Here is an 18694-nt window from a genome sequence, read left to right as displayed (position 1 = left end):
GTGAGCTTAAGTTCCAGCATGAATCTCTATTCTCTTATTTCACCTGAATTATCCAAAAAACTTGGGTTGCTTTTAAGTTTTTATTACACACTAGAAATCTCATTAGTCTGGTAAAATTTTAATAAGCCAGCAAAACTGTATCAAAAGTAAAAACCAAAAACCACAAAAACAGGTGTCTCAAATCAGTTTATTTTCTTTTTTCAAACCACTGATGATTCCAGGCTGTGGGGTTTTTGTAAAGTTCAGACAATCTTTTTGTCATTGTGCATATCTAGCTGCACAGTAGTACACTGCACTGTGCTCATGTTGTGTCACTTTAACTATCAGAGAGCCATTTTTTGCTGTATCCCCACTCAAATCTCCTGTAAAATCAAAATGATCTTTATATTGGTCTTGGTCAAATGTGAAAGCTTGGAAGTTTAAAAACCCAATGAGTTTCATAGCTGTTTCTCCGGGTGGCTGCTGGTACCAGAGCATCACCCTGTAGTCAGTCTTTTCATGGCTGCAGAAAATCTCAACTCTGGATCCAACATTTGTGATGAACTCGGAGGGAGTCTGACCAACCTTTACACTCAGACAGACACCTAGAAACAGAGAAAATGAATAATCAGCATATAAACTAAATATAATTAGGGATCCTTGGATGATAAATGTGATTACCAGTGAGCCAAAACAAACTGAATAATGTCAGCATGATGAGCTTCTGTCTGAAAACAGAACAGCGAGTGATATGAACATTTTCCCCATGCACACTTTTATTGACGCCCTCCTCTTGAAACCAGCTGCTAAAGGTTTTGATGTCAGTATTTCTTGAGCTTCATCGCCACCTACTGGAGGACATAAAAGTCAAGTCATCTCTAATATCAGATTAATTGTTGAGCAGTTTTTGTACAGCTTCTCCTACTTATCACATCACTGTGTTTGCTGACAGCACAGAAATACACACCACTGTCATTCTGCTGCAAATCATTCACAGTTAGAGCGCCGTTCTCAGCTTTTGCTTTGAGAGCTGAATATTTGTTTTTAGGCGCCCCACCATAGTCGGGCACCCCACCCAAAGCTGTGTAGACGATGAGTCTCATGGTCTCGCCCGGTCTTTGAATATACCAGTACATCTGGTTATGAGATATATCTTTTTTGTGGCTGCAGTTCATCTCTGCAGCTTCGTTAACATAACTCCATCTGATTTCAGGTTGTTGAGTCACATCCTGGGAAAAACCTGAAAGAAGAAAATATAAATGAATATTAAAAATACTCTGAGCAAACGTGTTCAGGTCTTACACGAACAAAAATGATTGATGTTTATGTACCTTGAAGCCACAGAGATGAGAATATGAAAGCGATGACCGGTTGAGCAATCATAGTGTTATTGTGCAATGCGATGAGAGAGACTTTCATTATTTAAGTCTCCTGCTTTTTATAATGGTAGGTGGAGGTTAAAGGCTTTTCCTCACAGTAAGGACCTCCCATTCCCTTACTGGGTTATAATCACAAAACCAATGTTGGTTAGAATACAGGTGCAAGCAGCTATGAGCTGTAAGAAGACTAACAGTGAAGAAGTTTTTGTATTGAGTATTATTGTTATGTAGCACTGTGTAACTAGCAGCACAGAAGTACACTGCACTGCTGTTCAGGGTGAGATCTTTAATTGTCAGTGTGCAGGTCTTGTCTTTATTTGCATTCCCATGAATTGTCACAGTCACTCCAGGCTCTAGAAATGGGCTTGTTCCTACCATGTATCCCAGGAGCTGCAGTTGACTGTTTTCTGTTTGCTTGTACCAGAAGATTCGATCATAGTTAGTTATCTTGTGTACACAGTTGATTTCAGCTCTTTGTCCTTGATTTTTATACATATCAGCTGGAGTCTGGAAGACTTGGTCACTGAGTGAGGAACCTGTGAAAAATGTCAACAAAAAATCTCACAACAATATAAAACAACAAATATGTGAGTAAAGGATAAAAAATTAAAAAGTAAAAAAGGTGCATTACCTGAAACCAGGATAATGTTTAAGATTATGCAGAAGAAAGTGATTATCATATTTTGTGGCATGATTATATTCAAGAAGTTGCATGTTAAGTCTTCCGTGCTTTCATAACTGTGTATTCAGCTACACTGATCATTCATTTGTCATTTCTGGTTAAACCCTCCCATCAAACAATGGGCAGTGATGCAGTGAATTCTGAGCAGCCTCTACGCCACAGACATACTGCCACGTTATGAAATGGCTTAAAGTGACAAAAACCTGTAACGGATTGTCCTTTTTCAGCACCTCACCATGTTATTCTATATCTCCTTGAACATCTTCATCATCTTTTCCTTCATCTATGCAGAACTATCTGCTATCTGCTCAGGAAACTGTGCATCCAGGCTTCAAGCAGCACCATTGGGTCAAAATTGATGGTGCATTAATATTCTCAGACCACACCAGTGAGTCCCAAAGTTGCTGACAGCTCAGAAGTTGCTTTTTATTTCCTTTTAAAATGATTGTTGTCATAGCTAACTCGATGCAGAAGATGTTTCCTGACCAACTGTTTCAGTAGTTTGACAGTAGATGTGGTGTAATAACTCAAAAGGCCTTCCAGAGGATATTAATAAAAAGAGAAGCATATTTTTATCTGAAATGGGAGCTCCTTTTTTTAAATCTCTTGCATGAATCATGTACCTGGAAGCCACAGAGATGAGACAACAAATGTGAAAAGCACTTGAGGAGTCTAAGGCTACGTTCACACTGCAGGCGGAAGCGCATCAAATCGGATTTTTTTTTTTTGACCCTATGCGACCCATATCCGATCATGCTATGACAGTGTGAATGGCACAAATCCGATATTTTCAAATCCGATCTGGGTCACTTTCGTATGTGGTACTGAATCCGATACATATCCGATGTTTTAGAAAGCGACTGCTGTTTTAATGGTCATGTCGCATTAAATCCGTCTTTTACGTCACTGACACAAGACAGACAGCAATTATCAGCGCCCGATAAGACATCGCGAACGCTTCCTGGCCATCCAGTGTAGATGTCAGTGAAACTGTTGGGAAGACAACGTAAACATTTTATTTGTACTGTATAAACTGCAGATTCTGACAGAAATCTGCAACTATCCTTTGAAGCACCGCTCCTCTCTAAAACAGCAATAATTAGGATAATTATTAGTTATCTACATTATTATGTAAATAACAAAATAACTTAAAGCAAAAATTGGTAAACGTAAAGTCTGAAGTCTTTATATTAAGGGCCATCAGTCAAACAATATTGTTTGCTCTGGGTCTAAACAGAGCGCGTTGTGTGTGACATCTTCTTTTGCGCATGCGGGCCGCTTTGAGGGTTCACACTAGAGCGCGTTTGCTGTCGCATTTTATTTGTAGTGTGAACAAGCAGACAAAAAAATCGGATTTGATCAAAAAATCGGAATTGAGCATTAAGACCTGCAGTGTGAACGTAACAATAGTGAACGTAACTCTACAATGAGAAGCAGCTGACATTGTAAATATTAATGCCTGTTGTTAATTAAAACCTTTAACCTCCTCCTATTATTATAAATAAATCTAAGGACCTCCCATTTTAGTACCGGATTATAATCACAAAACGAATGTTGGTTAGAATACAGGTGCAAGTGTCTGTAAGAGATAAAAACTGGCAATTGGAAGGTTTTTGTATTGTGGATCAGTGATATGTAGCACTGTGGTATCTAGCAGCACAGAAGTACACTGCACTGCTGTTCAGGGTGAGATCTTTTATTGTTAATGTGCAGGTCTGGTCTTTATCTGCACTCCCTTTGATTTCAACCATCCATCCAGGCTCTATTACGTCTCGGGTTTTTAACATGTATCCCAGGAGCTGTAGTTGACTGTTTTTTGTTTGCTTGTACCAGAGGATTACATCGTAGCTGTCTATACTGTGTGAACAGGTGATTTCTGGTGTTTGTCCTTGAATTTTATACATATCAGCTGGATCCTGGTGGACTCGGTCACTTAGTGAGGAACCTGTGTTTTAAAAAGCAAACAAAAAACATCAGAAACCTCATCAGAAATAAATTTCCAATATAACAGTAAATACTGAAGACTTGAAAAGTTAAGAGTGCATTACCTGACACGAGGATAATGTTAAGGCTTATGCAGAAGAAAGTGATCATCATGTTGTGTTGCATAACTAAACTCAGGAACAGAGCTGTTATGTTGGCTGTGCTTTCATAACTGTGTATTCAGTTCTGCTGATCGTTCATATCTCATTTATCGTTAAACCCTCCCACCAGGAAAATGGGCAGTGATTCAGTGGATTCTGAAGAGCCATTATACTACAGACATACTGCCACCTCATGAAAATAAATAGTGTTTCTGTGTTTGTGGTACACACTGTTATTTCTTTCTTTGTCTGTGAAAGCTTCGTTAACATAAGTCCAGTTCATTTCAGGGTATTGAGTCACATCCTGGGAAAAACCTGAAAGAAGAAAATATAAATGAATATTAAAAATACTCTGAGCAAACGTGTTCAGGTCTTACATGAACAAAAATGATTAATGTTTATGTACCTTGAAGCCACAGAGATGAGAATATGAAAGCGATGACCGGTTGAGCAATCATAGTGTTATTGTACAATGCGATGAGAGAGACTTTCATTATTTAAGTCTCCTGCTTTTTATAATGGTAGGTGGAGGTTAAAGGCTTTCCCTCACAGTAAGGACCTCCCATTCCCTTACTGGGTTATAATCACAAAACCAATGTTGGTTAGAATACAGGTGCAAGCAGCTATGAGCTGTAAGAAGACTAACAGTGAAGAAGTTTTTGTATTGAGTATTATTGTTATGTAGCACTGTGTAACTAGCAGCACAGAAGTACACTGCACTGCTGTTCAGGGTGAGATCTTTAATTATTAATGTGCAGGTCTGGTCTTTATTTGCACTCCCTTTGATTTCAACCATCCATCCAGGCTCTAATACGTCTCGGGTTACTAGCATGTATCCCAGGAGCTGTAGTTGACTGTTTTCTGTTTGCTTGTACCAGAAGATTCGATCATAGTTAGTTATCTTGTGTACACAGTTGATTTCAGCTCTTTGTCCTTGATTTTTATACATATCAGCTGGAGTCTGGATGACTTGGTCACTGAGTGAGGAACCTGTGAATAATGTCAACAAAAAATCTCACAACAATATAAAACAACAAATATGTGAGTAAAGGATAAAAAATTAAAAAGTAAAAAAGGTGCATTACCTGAAACCAGGATAATGTTTAAGATTATGCAGAAGAAAGTGATTATCATATTTTGTGGCATGATTATATTCAAGAAGTTGCATGTTAAGTCTTCCGTGCTTTCATAACTGTGTATTCAGCTACACTGATCATTCATTTGTCATTTCTGGTTAAACCCTCCCATCAAACAATGGGCAGTGATGCAGTGAATTCTGAGCAGCCTCTACGCCACAGACATACTGCCACGTTATGAAATGGCTTAAAGTGACAAAAACCTGTAACGGATTGTCCTTTTTCAGCACCTCACCATGTTATTCTATATCTCCTTGAACATCTTCATCATCTTTTCCTTCATCTATGCAGAACTATCTGCTATCTGCTCAGGAAACTGTGCATCCAAGCTTCAAGCAGCACTATTGGGTTAAAATTGATGGTGCATTAATATGCTTGAATTTTCATTTCTATCACTGAATTCTATCCACTATATCCAGATTCATGAAAAAGCTACATTTTTCTCAGACCACACCAGTGACTGTGAGCTGTGTCAAAGGTGATTTTATTCAAAGGTTCAAAGTCCCAAAGTTACTGACAGCTCAGAAGTTGCTTTTTATTTCCTTTTAAAATGATTGTTGTCATAGCTAACTCGATGCAGAAGATGTTTCCTGACCAACTGTTTCAGTAGTTTGACAGTAGATGTGGTGTAATAACTCAAAAGGCCTTCCAGAGGATATTAATAAAAAGAGAAGCATATTTTTATCTGAAATGGGAGCTCCTGTTTAAAAAAATAAAAAAAAATAAAAAAATCTCTTGCATTAAACATGTACCTGGAAGCCACAGAGATGAAACGACTAATGTGAAAAGCACCTGTTGTTAATTAAAACCTTTAACCTCCACCTCTTATTATAAATAAATCTAAGGACCTCCCATTTTAGTACCGGATTATAATCACAAGATCAATGTTGGTTAGAATACAGGTGCAAGTGTCTGTGAACTGTAAGAGATAAAAAACTGGCAATTGGAAGGTTTTTGTATTGTGGATCAGTGATATGTAGCACTGTGGTATCTAGCAGCACAGAAGTACACTGCACTGCTGTTCATGAAGAGATCTTTAATTTTCAGTGTGCAGGTCTTGTCTTTATTTGCGTCCCCACCAATTGTCACAGTCACTCCAGGCTCTACAAATGGGTTTGTTATGTACATGTATCCCAGGAGCTGCAGTTGACTGTTTTCTGTTTGCTTGTACCAGAGGATTACATCGTAGCTGTCTATACTGTGTGAACAGGTGATTTCAGCTGCTCGTCCTTGATTTTTATACATATCAGCTGGATCCTGGTGGACTCGGTCACTGAGTGATGAACCTATGTTTAAAAAAACAAACAAAAAAACATCAGAAACCTCATCAGAAATAAATTTCCAATATAAGAGTAAATCCTGAAGACTTGAAAAGTTAAGCGTTCATTACCTGACACGAGGATAATGTTAAGGCTTATGCAGAAGAAAGTGATTATCATGTTGTGTTGCATAACTAAACTCAGGAACAGAGCTGTTATGTTGCCTGTGCTTTCATAACTGTGTATTCAGTTCTGCTGATCGTTCATGTACCATTTCTCGTTAAACCCTCCCACCAGGAAAATGGGCAGTGATGCAGTGGATTCTGAACAGCCATTATACTACAGACATACTGCCACCTCATGAAAATAAATAGTGTTTCTGTGCTTGAGTTCCACACTGTTATTTCTTTCTTTGTCTGTGAAAGCTTCGTTAACATAACACCAGTTCATTTTACGGGTTTGAAACACATCCTAGGAAAAAACTGAAAGAAGAAAATATATTTGAATACTAAAAATGCCCTGAGCAAACGTGTTCAGGTCTTAAACGAACAACAATAATTAATGTTTATGTACCTTGAAGCCACAGAGATGAGAATATGAAAGTGATGACTGGTTGAGCAATCATAGTGTTATTTTACAATGTGTTAAGAAAGATTTTTATTATTCCTATTATTTCCTATTCCTTTAAAACAAATGATTTTCTCATAGCTAAAGCTGTTTCCTGAGCAACCATTTCAGTAGTTTGACAGCAGATGTGGTGTAATAAATCAAAAGGCCTTCCAGAGGATATTTAAAAAAAAGAGAAGAATATTTTTATCTGAAAGGGGAGCTGCAGAAATGCATGTGGGTTTTTTATGTGTATGGTTTTGCCCTGACAATGATCTGACGTTTCCATGTATAATTAGCAGACCGTGGCATGCAGTATTTAACTGTCACTGTCCAAATGCTTATGATGGACCTGACTACACCTGCTATGAGCAGTGATGGACAAATTAAAGATAAAACGAGAAATGTAATAGTCAAGCAGCAATATAAGATGTGTTACTGTAAAATATTGGCTGTACTGCAGTATTTAAGTCAAGTTTAGTGTCTTCTGTAAGTGCCTTCTCACTCAGCATCATATCATTTAAGGAATAAAACCAATGTGATATCAACAGAGCAGATATTACATAAGTAAAATGAAACTGCAGCTAAAAATATGTTTGCTTTTGATCCTTTACTGTTTAACTTGCAGAATATCAGACACTATGGAAAATGCTCATCACCATCTCCTAAAACCAGTGATTCAATGATTTGGATGTGAGTGAATACTTTTGGCAATATAGTGTATGTGTTGAGATGTAGGTCAGCCCCACCTGGTAGGAACAAAAGAGAATGCAAACATTTATACGGTCTGGAGGTCTGTCATGTCTGCTTTTTCTACTTATGTGAATTAAAGCTGTACTTATTTTTTTCTATTTTTTTCTTTCTTCCTGGTTTTATAAACAATGCATACTCTAAATAACACGCTTAGATAAATGATAATAGAACAAGGGTATATTTAATACATTTTTACATGACTGGATTAGGCCAAAAACCACTAAAGCAGGTGCTTAAGAGCTTGTCTTATCAAGACCACCAAATGTAAACAAAACAAAAAACTGTGCAGTTTTTGTAGTGTTCAGTGGGGCTTTTTGTCATTGTGCATACCTTGCTGCACAATAGTACACTGCACTGTGCTCTATTTGTGCAACTTTGATAATCACATTTGAAGTAACCACCTCCATGTCAAGATCAACTCATTTTAAGTAAAGAAGTTATTACCTCAACAGAAAAAGAGAAAATTAAACATGTTGACCTTCCTTTGATAACACGTTAAACTATGTGCCTAAGACTTATAGGGATTTAAATCACTGTGTTCTGACTTCAGATCAACTGTGTGACCTTACTGATCTATCTAAGACCTAAAAGAAAAGCGAACACTATGCTGGCTGGTATGTAAGAGGTCGGGGAAGTATGATCAGTTCAAAACCATCCACTTTGATGGTTTTGAGTTTGTGTATTAAGGGGAGGGTTTTTCCTCTGTGTGCACAGTAGTACACTGCACTGTGCTCAAGTGACTTGAGGTCGACTATAGACAGAGAACCATTCTTTTCTTTCTCTCCACTCAAATCACCTTAAAATATTTTTTTTATTCTGACGTTTCGTTCCTGGGCCTTCATCAAGTGTAACTGCTGCCCACATACTACTCCTATAGAGTCAACAGCACAGAAAAATCCAAGTTTATGAGCAGCAGTTTGTCACTTTGAAGATATGCAATCCAAAACAAATAAAAACATCTAATCATCTTTTTTCTTCCCTTACAAAATAATAAGCAAACTAAAGACTATTCTCTAACTCTCAAAAACCAAGAAACAAAAAATGAAGTATTTGAATAAAAAAGGGCCTCTCCCTCCTTATAAGGCAAGCTACAAAGTGCTCGTGAATACAAATTTAAAGTTTACTATTTACTATTATTATTTACAAAATGCTTTCAGCTACTGTAACCACAAAGACTTCAGATTGTAATGCTGATCTCTCACAGACAGGCGAGAAAGCTGAACACACCCATTGTAATGGTAGAAAAAACATCACATCTTCATGGATCATGTCATTCTTTGCTGTTTTATTGCACATGTCCAGTGCACTTCATGGCTTGGGCTCCATGGGATTTCTGTCTTTCTGTGGTTAAGACCTGTTGGACTTTGTCTCCGGTTGTCTGATAAACATGATGAGCTCCTGTTTGAACCCTGACTCTTACACTTTGCCAGTTGCTGCAGGTTTTGATATCTGTATTTCTTGAGCTCCTGTGCCACCTACTGGGAGGACATGAAAGTCAAGTCATTTCCAATGTTAGATTAGTTGCCGAGCGGATGTTGTACAGCTTCTCCTGCTTCTCATGTCACTGTTTGCTGATAGGACAAAAATACATGCCACTGTCATTCTGCTGCATATTATTGTAATGGAGACCAGGGGTTCCATTACCTTGTTGGCATTGTTAATGATAAATTGTTGGATTGGGAATTTAAAATAGGGTAATAAAGAAAACACATTAGTTCTTATGGAGTCTTTTATTAGGTTTATTTTGACATACGATTAAATTGACAGCTTGTGAAGGTGAAGAGACAGGGGGACTGACCATCCTACCTGTGTCAGAGAAGAGCCAAAGTTAAAACTGCTTGCAGTTAATCATTTGTCAATAACCTAAATATATGTGAAATGAGAACTTATAAAGGTACTCACCTGTCCTGGTTGCTTCTTGCAGGATGTGGATCAAAAGAGTGAAAGCAATCACCTGCTTAAGAGCTCTTGGAGCAGACCAGTGTGCCAGGTTAGGGAGTATGGTTAAAGAGGGTTTTAATTTAGATAGTAATGGGTGAAGCTTAGTCACCAGTGTGTGAATGGGTGGATGACAGGTTGTGTAAAGCGCTTTGGGGTCCTTAATAGGGACTAGAAAAGCGCTATACAAATACAGGCCATTTACCATTTATTGGTTTGTTTATAGTATGTGTTGGAAATATGTATATGTTTGTGATGTGCTTTAATGTTATTGTATGTTTGTTTGTGTGGAGGGTTATGTTTTCATTTTGATTAGTTAACCCCTATACTTGGGCTATTCCGGATGCTCACCTGAAAAGGTAGAGTATAAAAGGAAGCCATTTTGTTTAGTTGTAGTGAGTGTTTTGTGCTGTTATCATGCTCCTTCTTTAATAAAGTGTCAATCCATGGATGTGTTTTACTCCAGTCTCGCGTCATATTATTGGACAGAACCTATGACTGCCGGCCAAAACTGGCAAGTGGTGTCAGGAGTGCTGCCTCTAATGAATGAGGTAAATATGATGACGAGAAGTGGAAAGAAGAATAACTGTAATGACGTGGCAGAGGAAGGGGGGAAGGTGCTAGCTGATCCAGTGGCTAAAGCAGGAGCTAAACCTGGCGATAGACTGGATGAACTGACAGCTCTGGTGAAATCATTGATGCAGTCTCAAGCAACAAGAGACCAGAGAATGGACAGAGAATCAGCCCGACAAGAACAAAGATGGAAAAGTATGCAACATCAGTTTCAGCAAATTCAAGTTCAAGTGAAAGAAATGACAGAACAGCAGCAGGAACAAGAGAACAACCAAATCGAGGAGGGAGGTGAACCTGATGAGGGGCCTAGTCTGACTGGTCAGCAGATGTGGTCTCTGCCAAGACAGGAACCATTTCACCAGAGAGATCCCAAGTTGTTGCCACTCACTCCAGATGATGATATTGAGCATTTTCTCACTACTTTTGAGAGAATGGCTCAAGTCTGCCGTTGGCCGAGAGAAGAATGGGCTGTTTGACTTGTACCTCTGCTCACAGGTAAAGCACGTAGTGCTTATGTGCATATGGACATTGCTGATTCGGAAGTCTATGATAAAGTAAAAGATGCCATTCTTGCTAAATACGAAATAACTGCCCGGCCAAAACTGACAATTATTCACATTAAGAGTTCTCAATGTCTTTTCTGCTGCCTGACTATTTGTTTTCATGTTTCCCACCAAAGAATGTGTAGATGATGAGGCCTCAGTCTCTCCTGGTCTTTGAATGTACCAGTACAAATGACTATGACTTTTTTTTTTTTCTTTTCAATTTCTTGCATCAATCATGTATCCTGAAGCCTCAGAGATGGTACAACAAATGTGAAAAGCACCTGAGGAATCATAGTGATACTCTGGATGATCTGATATTCTCGTGTTGGTGTTGTTCCCAGACCATTATGAAAATGTTGTTCCAGGTTCAACATTGCAAGTGACCAATCACATTGTTGTGACGTTATTATTTTGCGCGCCAAGCCATTCGTGCATTCATGAAATTCCAATGTTGCAAGGACAATATCAATTCTGCTTACTGTTTATTAAAGGGTTAGGGTTAGGGTCAGGGTCCGTTGATCGGCAGACAGAGGGGGTTTCACGCAGCTTAAGTACAGTTTTTTGTTTTACGCCGGTTTTTCCCGAAGTCGCAAAAGTATGACGTCACAACATTCTGATTGGTCACTTGCAATGTTGATCCTGGAACAACATTTAGTATGATGATCTGGGAACAACACCAACACGAGGATATCAGTTCAACCGTGATACTCTACAGTGTGATAGCTGGCATTGTACATATTAATGCCTGTCATTATTTATTATGGTGGGTGGAGGTTAAAGGTTTTAAATCTAAGGACCTCCCATTTTAGTACTGGATTATAATCACAAGATCAATGTTGGTTAGAATACAGGTGCAAGTGTCTGTGAGCTGTAAGAGATAAAAACTGGCAATTGGAAGGTTTTTGTATTGTGGATCAGTGATATGTAGCACTGTGGTATCTAGCAGCACAGAAGTACACTGCACTGCTGTTCATGAAGAGATCTTTAATTGTCAGTGTGCAGGTCTTGTCTTTATTTGCATTCCCAGCAATTGTCACAGTCACTCCAGGCTCTACAGATGGGTTTGTTGAATACACGTGTCCCAGGAGCTGCAGTTGGTTGTTTTCTGTTTGCTTATACCAGAGGATTACATTATAGCTGTCTATACTGTGCGAACAGGTGATTTCTGCTGTTTGTCCTTGAATTTCATACATATCAGCTGGATCCTGGTGGACTCGGTCACTGAATGAAGAACCTGTGTTTAAAACAAACAAACAAAAAACATCAGAAACCTCATCAGAAATAAATTTCCAATATAAGAGTAAATCCTGAAGACTTGAAAAGTTAAGCGTTCATTACCTGACACGAGGATAATGTTAAGGCTTATGCAGAAGTATGTGATGATCATGTTGTGTTGCATAACTAAACTCAGGAACAGAGCTGTTATGTTGGCTGTGCTTTCATAACTGTGTATTCAGTTCTGCTGATCGTTCATATCTCATTTCTCGTTAAACCCTCCCACCAGGAAAATGGACAGTGATGCAGTGGATTCTGAAGAGCCATTATACTACAGACATACTGCCACCTCATGAAAATAAATAGTGTTTCTGTGTTTGTGGTACACACTGTTATTTCTTTCTTTATCTGTGAAAGCTTCATAAGCTCTGAAATTTGGCATGCTGTTTAGGGACAGAGTCCTTTTTTGCTCTATTCCCACCCAAATCTCCAGTGATATTGAAATGATCATGAATTGGTCTTCAAATGTGACAACTTTGAAGTTTAAAGAAAAGGTGTTTCATAGCTTTCTCTCCAGGCTGCTGCTGGTACCAGAGCATCACTCTGTAGTCAGTCTTTTCATGGCCGCAGAACATCTGAACCAACATTTGTGATGAACTCAAAGGGAGACTGACGGACCTCAAGACTCTGACACCTGAATAGAAACGCTAAAAAAAACAATTTTGCTTAAATCATAACATTTACACTTTTAGATAATCTTATGTTACGCAAACAGCATATTATCTGTCAGACAGAGAAAGAGAATATGGATCATATTTTCCTCCAATTTATGTTTTTTAGGGAGCTAAATATTGGGCTTTGACTGATTGAGGTTGAGGAGAAAAGTGAAGTGAAACTTATACTGGCTGGGATCTAACCAAGATGTGGTGAGGAGTATGTTAGTTTAAAACCATCCACTTTAATGGTTTTGAGTTTTTGTATTACAGGGAGGGGTTTTCCTCTCAGTGTGCAAAGCTTGCTGCACAGTAATACACTGCACTGTGCTCAGGTGCCTTTAGATCCACTATAAACAGAGAAGCATTCTTTGCGTCATCTCCACTCAAATCTCCACTAATATTAAAATGTGTCTTAAACGATTCCTCGTGCTCTTTGTTGTTGTAATATAAATGTCCAATGCGCTTCAGAGCCTGGTCTCCAGGGGATTTCTGGTACCACTGCATGAGCATGTAGTCGGTCTTTTCATGGCTGCAGACCAGCTGCACTTTTTCTCCAGGTCTTCTGAAAACTTCCAAAGGTGTTTGGGAAACTTTAACACCCAGACAAACACCTAGAAACAGAGAAAATGAATAATCAGCATATAAACGAAAGATAATATAAATTGGGATCCTTGAATGATAAATGTGATTACCAGTGAGCCAAAACAAACTGAATAATGTCAGCATGATGAGCTTCTGTCTGAAAACAGAACAGTGAGTGATATGAACATTTTCCCCATGCACACTTTTATTGACGCCCTCCTCTTGAAACCAGCTGCTAAAGGTTTTGATGTCAGTATTTCTTGAGCTTCATCGCCACCTACTGGAGGACATAAAAGTCAAGTCATCTCTAATATCAGATTAATTGTTGAGCAGTTTCTGTACAGCTTCTCCTACTTCTCACATCACTGTGTTTGCTGACAGCACAAAAATACACACCACTGTCATTCTGCTGCAAATCATTCACAGTTAGAGCCCCTTTCTTAATGTTTTTTTTTGCTGGCTGATAGATAAAAATAGATAAAACTAGATCAAATTCTTCTTTACCTGAATAGTAATAACCTCAAACTGTTGGTATTTATACTGCACCACCTTTAAGGATCCTTAAGTACTTCATGGCATTAATGCATGTACATGTGTGCTGAGATGAAGAGGTCTTTTCAAATCTTAGCAGAAAATTTTCATGAGGCTTGTAGAGGCATGTCTGCTTTTACTACTTTTATGATTTAAAGTTGTACTTATTATTTGGACTTCATTCCTTGTTATATAAAGAGTACATATCTGAACAACATGCCTAGATAGATAAGAATAAAACATGAGTGTGTTAGCATGTTCTATGGATGGATTAAGCCACTAGACAACCACTAAAGCAGGTGCTTCAGAGCGTGTTTTATCAAAAGAGTTTTTGTACAGTTCAGAGGGACTTTTTATCATTGTGCTTTGCTAGCTGCACAGTAGTATGCTGCACTGTGCTCTTGTTGTGCGACTTGAACAATCAGATAACCTTTTTTTACTGTATTCACACTCAAATCTCCAGTGATATTAAAATGATCTTTATATTGTTCTTCATATTTGTCATCTTTGTAGTACAAATACCCAATGAGTTTCATAGCTGTCTCTCCGGGTGGCTGCTGGTACCAGAGCATCATCCTGTAGTCAGTCTTTTCATGACTGCAGAAAATCTCCACTTTGGATCCAACATTTGTGATGAACTCAGAGGGAGTCTGACGGACCTCAACACCTAGACAGACACCTGGATAAAAATAATTTAAAAAAAAAACACACATTCAGTTTAAACCAAAACACATGATGCATTTAAATAATTTGATCAGTTTCCATGTTTAGAAGATCTTATTCTAGGTAAACACGTTATTACCTGTTAGGCAGCAGAAAAAGAGAAAATTAATCATGTTGACCTTCCTTTGATAACATGTCAAACTGTGTGCCTAAGGCTTTAGGATTTAAATTACTGTGATCTGACTTCAGATTAACTGCGTGACCCTACTGAACGAAGATCTAAAAGGAAAGTGAAGTGAGCACTATGCTGGCTGGCATCTATTTAAGAGATCACAATCCACTTTGATGTTTTTGAGTTTTTGTATTAATGGGAGGGGTTTTCCTTTCAGTGTGCACACTACTGCACTGCAGAGTGCTCAGATGCCTTTACCTGAACTATAAATAGAGAAGTATTCTTTGCTTACTCACCACTCATATTGGCAGTAATATAAAACACAAAGATTTCAGAATGCATTTTTCAGCTTTCACATTTCAATAATTTGCTTATACTCAGACTTCTCACACAAACACTCAATGCTACTAGCAGTCTAACTGCTGGCTCGTTATTTGCAGGGGAAGCAAACAGCGGGGTGAGGTGGCTGTCACCTGGAAATTAAGATGCTTCTCTCTATCCAAATATCCAATTTGCATGCAGTATTTTCTGCAAACCAGCTAACAAGGAATCTCCACCTGTCTCAGCAGAACACACAAACTCGTATGGTAGAAACAAACATCGCATAATCACCGATCATGTTGTAATACAAATGTCCAATGCACTTCATAGCTTGGGGATTTCTGTCTTCCTGTGCTTGTAGATGAGCTGCTTCCACAGGTGTTTGGTAAATTGCAACCCAGAAAAACACCTAGAAAGAAACAAATGGAATATAGATGATATGAAGGGGTCCTCCTGAATGATTAATGCAATTACTAATAAATCAAAATACATGGAAATTTGTCAGCATGACGAGCACCTGTCTGAAAACAGAACATTAAATGACTCTTACCAGCTAGCACAAGTTTTGATATCAGTATTTCTTGAGCTCTAGTGCCACCTACTGGAAGACAAAAGTCAAGTCTTTTCTTGTATCAGATTGGTTGTATCTGTTTGACAATCTTTAAAGTCGAGGTATCTCTTGCAGGCTTCATTTACCTTGGAGACAGCGAGACGAGACAACAAATTCTACGAGCACTCATAGTGATACTATACAATGAGATACGGCCGATATTGTAAGTATTACAGCCTGCTGCTATTTACAAAAGGCTTTAAGTCACTCTAAGAACCTCCCATTCCTGTACTGGATCATAATCACAAAACAGTGTTGGTTAGAATACAGGTGCAAGAAACTCTGTGCGATGAGATGACAAGACAGTGAGGAGGTTTTTGTATTGAGTGTCAGTGATATGTAGCACTGTGGTATCTAGCAGCACACAAGTACACTGCACTGCTGTTCATGAAGAGATCTTTAATTGTCAGTGTGCAGGTCTTGTCTTTATCTGCACTCCCATCCATTGTCACAGTCACTCCAGGCTCTGGAAATTGGGTTGTTCCCAACATGTATCCCAGGAACTGCAGTTGGCTGTTTGTTTGCTTGTACCAGAGGATTACATTATAGCTGTCTATACTGTGTGAACAGGTGATTTCTGCTGTTTGTCCTTGTTCTTTATACATATCAGCTGGATCCTGGTGGACTCTGTCACTGAGTGAGGAACCTGTAAAAATGAATAATCAGAAACCTCACATCAATATAAAATATAGAACGAGAGTAAATCTTGAAAAATAAAAAAAAGTTAACAAGAGTGCATTACCTGACACCAGGATAATGTTAAAGCTTATGCAGAAGAAAGATATTATCATGTTGTGTTGCATAACTAAACTCAAGAACAGAGCTGTTAAGTTGTCTATGCTTTCATAACTGTATATTCAGTTCTGCTGATTATTCATACACCATTTCTTGGTAAACCCCTCCCATGAGGAAATACAGTGGTGTTACTGTGTGTTCTGAGGAACCACTACCCTACAGACTTACTGCCAGATTATGAAAGGACTTGGTTCTAAATTGAAGTTTTCTTTATGACCTATATTTTCAAGTATAATCTCTGGGCATTTTATGTGATACTGCTGGGTTCCTATGAACCCTATAATGTCATTTTCTAACCCACTAAGTTTTTCAGTTATATTCAATTTCTTGAAAATTTACATTTTTCTCAAACCACACTTAAGGTCATGAGCTGTGGGTAGTGATTGAACGGTATTTACCTTAAAGAAAACTTTTGCAATTTTGTTTTTCTGCATAATGCAGGTCACCAAGTAAACCTTTAATATTGTAATGCCAACAAAGTTCCAGCAACTGCCACATTTTTATTGGAAGATTTAAAAACATCCAAAGACCACAAAAGACCACCAAAGTTTGCACAAGATGCATCAACGTTTTTTGATTTTTAATTTTATTAGAAGTAAATCCATCAAAGCCAGTAAAATCAGTGGCAAAGCTGGCAAATATGAACCACTTTTTTTCTATAGTTTGTCAAAAATCTGTGTTGAGATGGGACCTGTTGAGAACCATCTGCAAGCAGTGCCTGTGCTGTTAATAAGAACGCCATGATCAGTGGTGTGCAGATAAATCGAGTTGAACTAAAATGGAATATTCACCCATATCTAAGCACATAAGAATATCATTAGTCAGTGCCACGGCTTTTTGGTAAATCATGCAACCTCTTTAATGAATATTTAATAGAAAATGCTAATCACCACTTTGTAAAGCCCGCAGGGATAAGACCATTTATTTTGATTAGTGAGATGCAAAGATTAATTTCCCTGTACCACTAAAAGAAACTTAAACTTGGGAGATTTCCTAGTTATTTCCTTTCTGCGTGATGTAATCCTTGTGTTTTAATTCCTGATATGCTCATATTTTCATCCGAATCACCGACAAAAGAGCTGTTGCTTTTAACTTTTATTGTATATTAAATGTGTTATTAGTGGGATGGATAATTAGAATGAACCAACAATAACATCACAGTTGAAAACAGAAACCACAAAAGCAGGTGTTCTAGATCAGTTTATTCCCTATACTTGTGTAAACCACTGATTCAAGGCTGTGTAGTTTTTGTAGTGTTCAGAGGAGCTTTTTGTCACTGTGCTTGTCTAGCTGCACAGTAGTACACCGCACTGTGCTCTTTTTGTGCAACTTCGACTATCAGAGAGACGTTCTTTGCTGTATTCCCACTTAAATCTCCTGTGATATTGAAATGATCTTTATATTGTTCTTCATATTTGTCATCTTTGAAGTACAAATTCCCAATGAGTTTCATAGCTGTGTCTCCAGGCTGCTGCTGGTACCAGAGAATCACCCTGTAGTCAGTCTTTTCATGGCTACAGAAAATCTCCACTTTGGATCCAACTTTTGTGATGAACTCAGAGGGAGACTGACGGACCTCAATACCCAGACAGACACCTGAATAGAGAATGAAAACAAATTCAATTGAAATCATAACATAATGCCACATTTAATGAAACCGTCCATGTTCAGATAACCTTGTAGTAAGTAAAGAAGTTATTACCTGTTAGGCAACAGAAAAAGAGAAAATTAATCATGTTCACATTCCTTTGATAACGTCAAACTATATGAGCCTAAGAGTTGTAGGATTTTAAATTGCTGGGATATGACTTCAGATCAACTGTGTGACCACATTGAACTAAGACCTAAAAGGAAAGTGAAGCGAACACTATGCTGGCTGGTAGGAGGAGTATAAACAGTTCAAACCCATCAAAATAAATGTTTTGGGTTTTTTCAGTTTTTGTATTAAGGGGAGGGGTTTTCCTCTGTGTCCATAGTTTGCTGCACTGTAGTACAAGGCGGTGTGCTCAGGTGCCTGTAGGTCGGCTATAAACACAGAAGAATTCTTTGCTTTCCTCAAATCACCATTAATATTAAAATAAATCTTCATACTCATGTTAAACTCACACAGAGGAGAGAAAGCTTAACATACCCCCCACACTCTCTTATGGTAGAA

The 18694-nt window shown here is 38.2% G+C and overlaps 1 protein-coding gene and 1 long non-coding RNA gene across 3 annotated transcripts in view; one reads left to right on the top strand and one right to left on the bottom strand.

Moving 5' to 3' along the window:
- Positions 1-18694, top strand: part of ccdc177 (coiled-coil domain containing 177) — a 170051-nt gene that overhangs the window by 28888 nt on the left and 122469 nt on the right. The gene's annotated exons all lie outside the window — the stretch shown is intronic.
- On the bottom strand, positions 178-1409 carry LOC145422393 (uncharacterized). Its single transcript, XR_013903676.1, has 4 exons — positions 1311-1409; positions 947-1219; positions 661-830; positions 178-584 (listed from the first exon to the last, which is right to left on the bottom strand). It is a non-coding gene; the product is annotated as an uncharacterized LOC145422393 (long non-coding RNA).

The sequence above is a fragment of the Astatotilapia calliptera genome, chromosome 19 (genome assembly GCF_964374335.1).
Source record: "Astatotilapia calliptera chromosome 19, fAstCal68.1, whole genome shotgun sequence".
NCBI classification, from domain to species: Eukaryota; Metazoa; Chordata; class Actinopteri; order Cichliformes; family Cichlidae; genus Astatotilapia; species Astatotilapia calliptera.
This window is presented reverse-complemented; position numbering and strand designations above follow the sequence as displayed.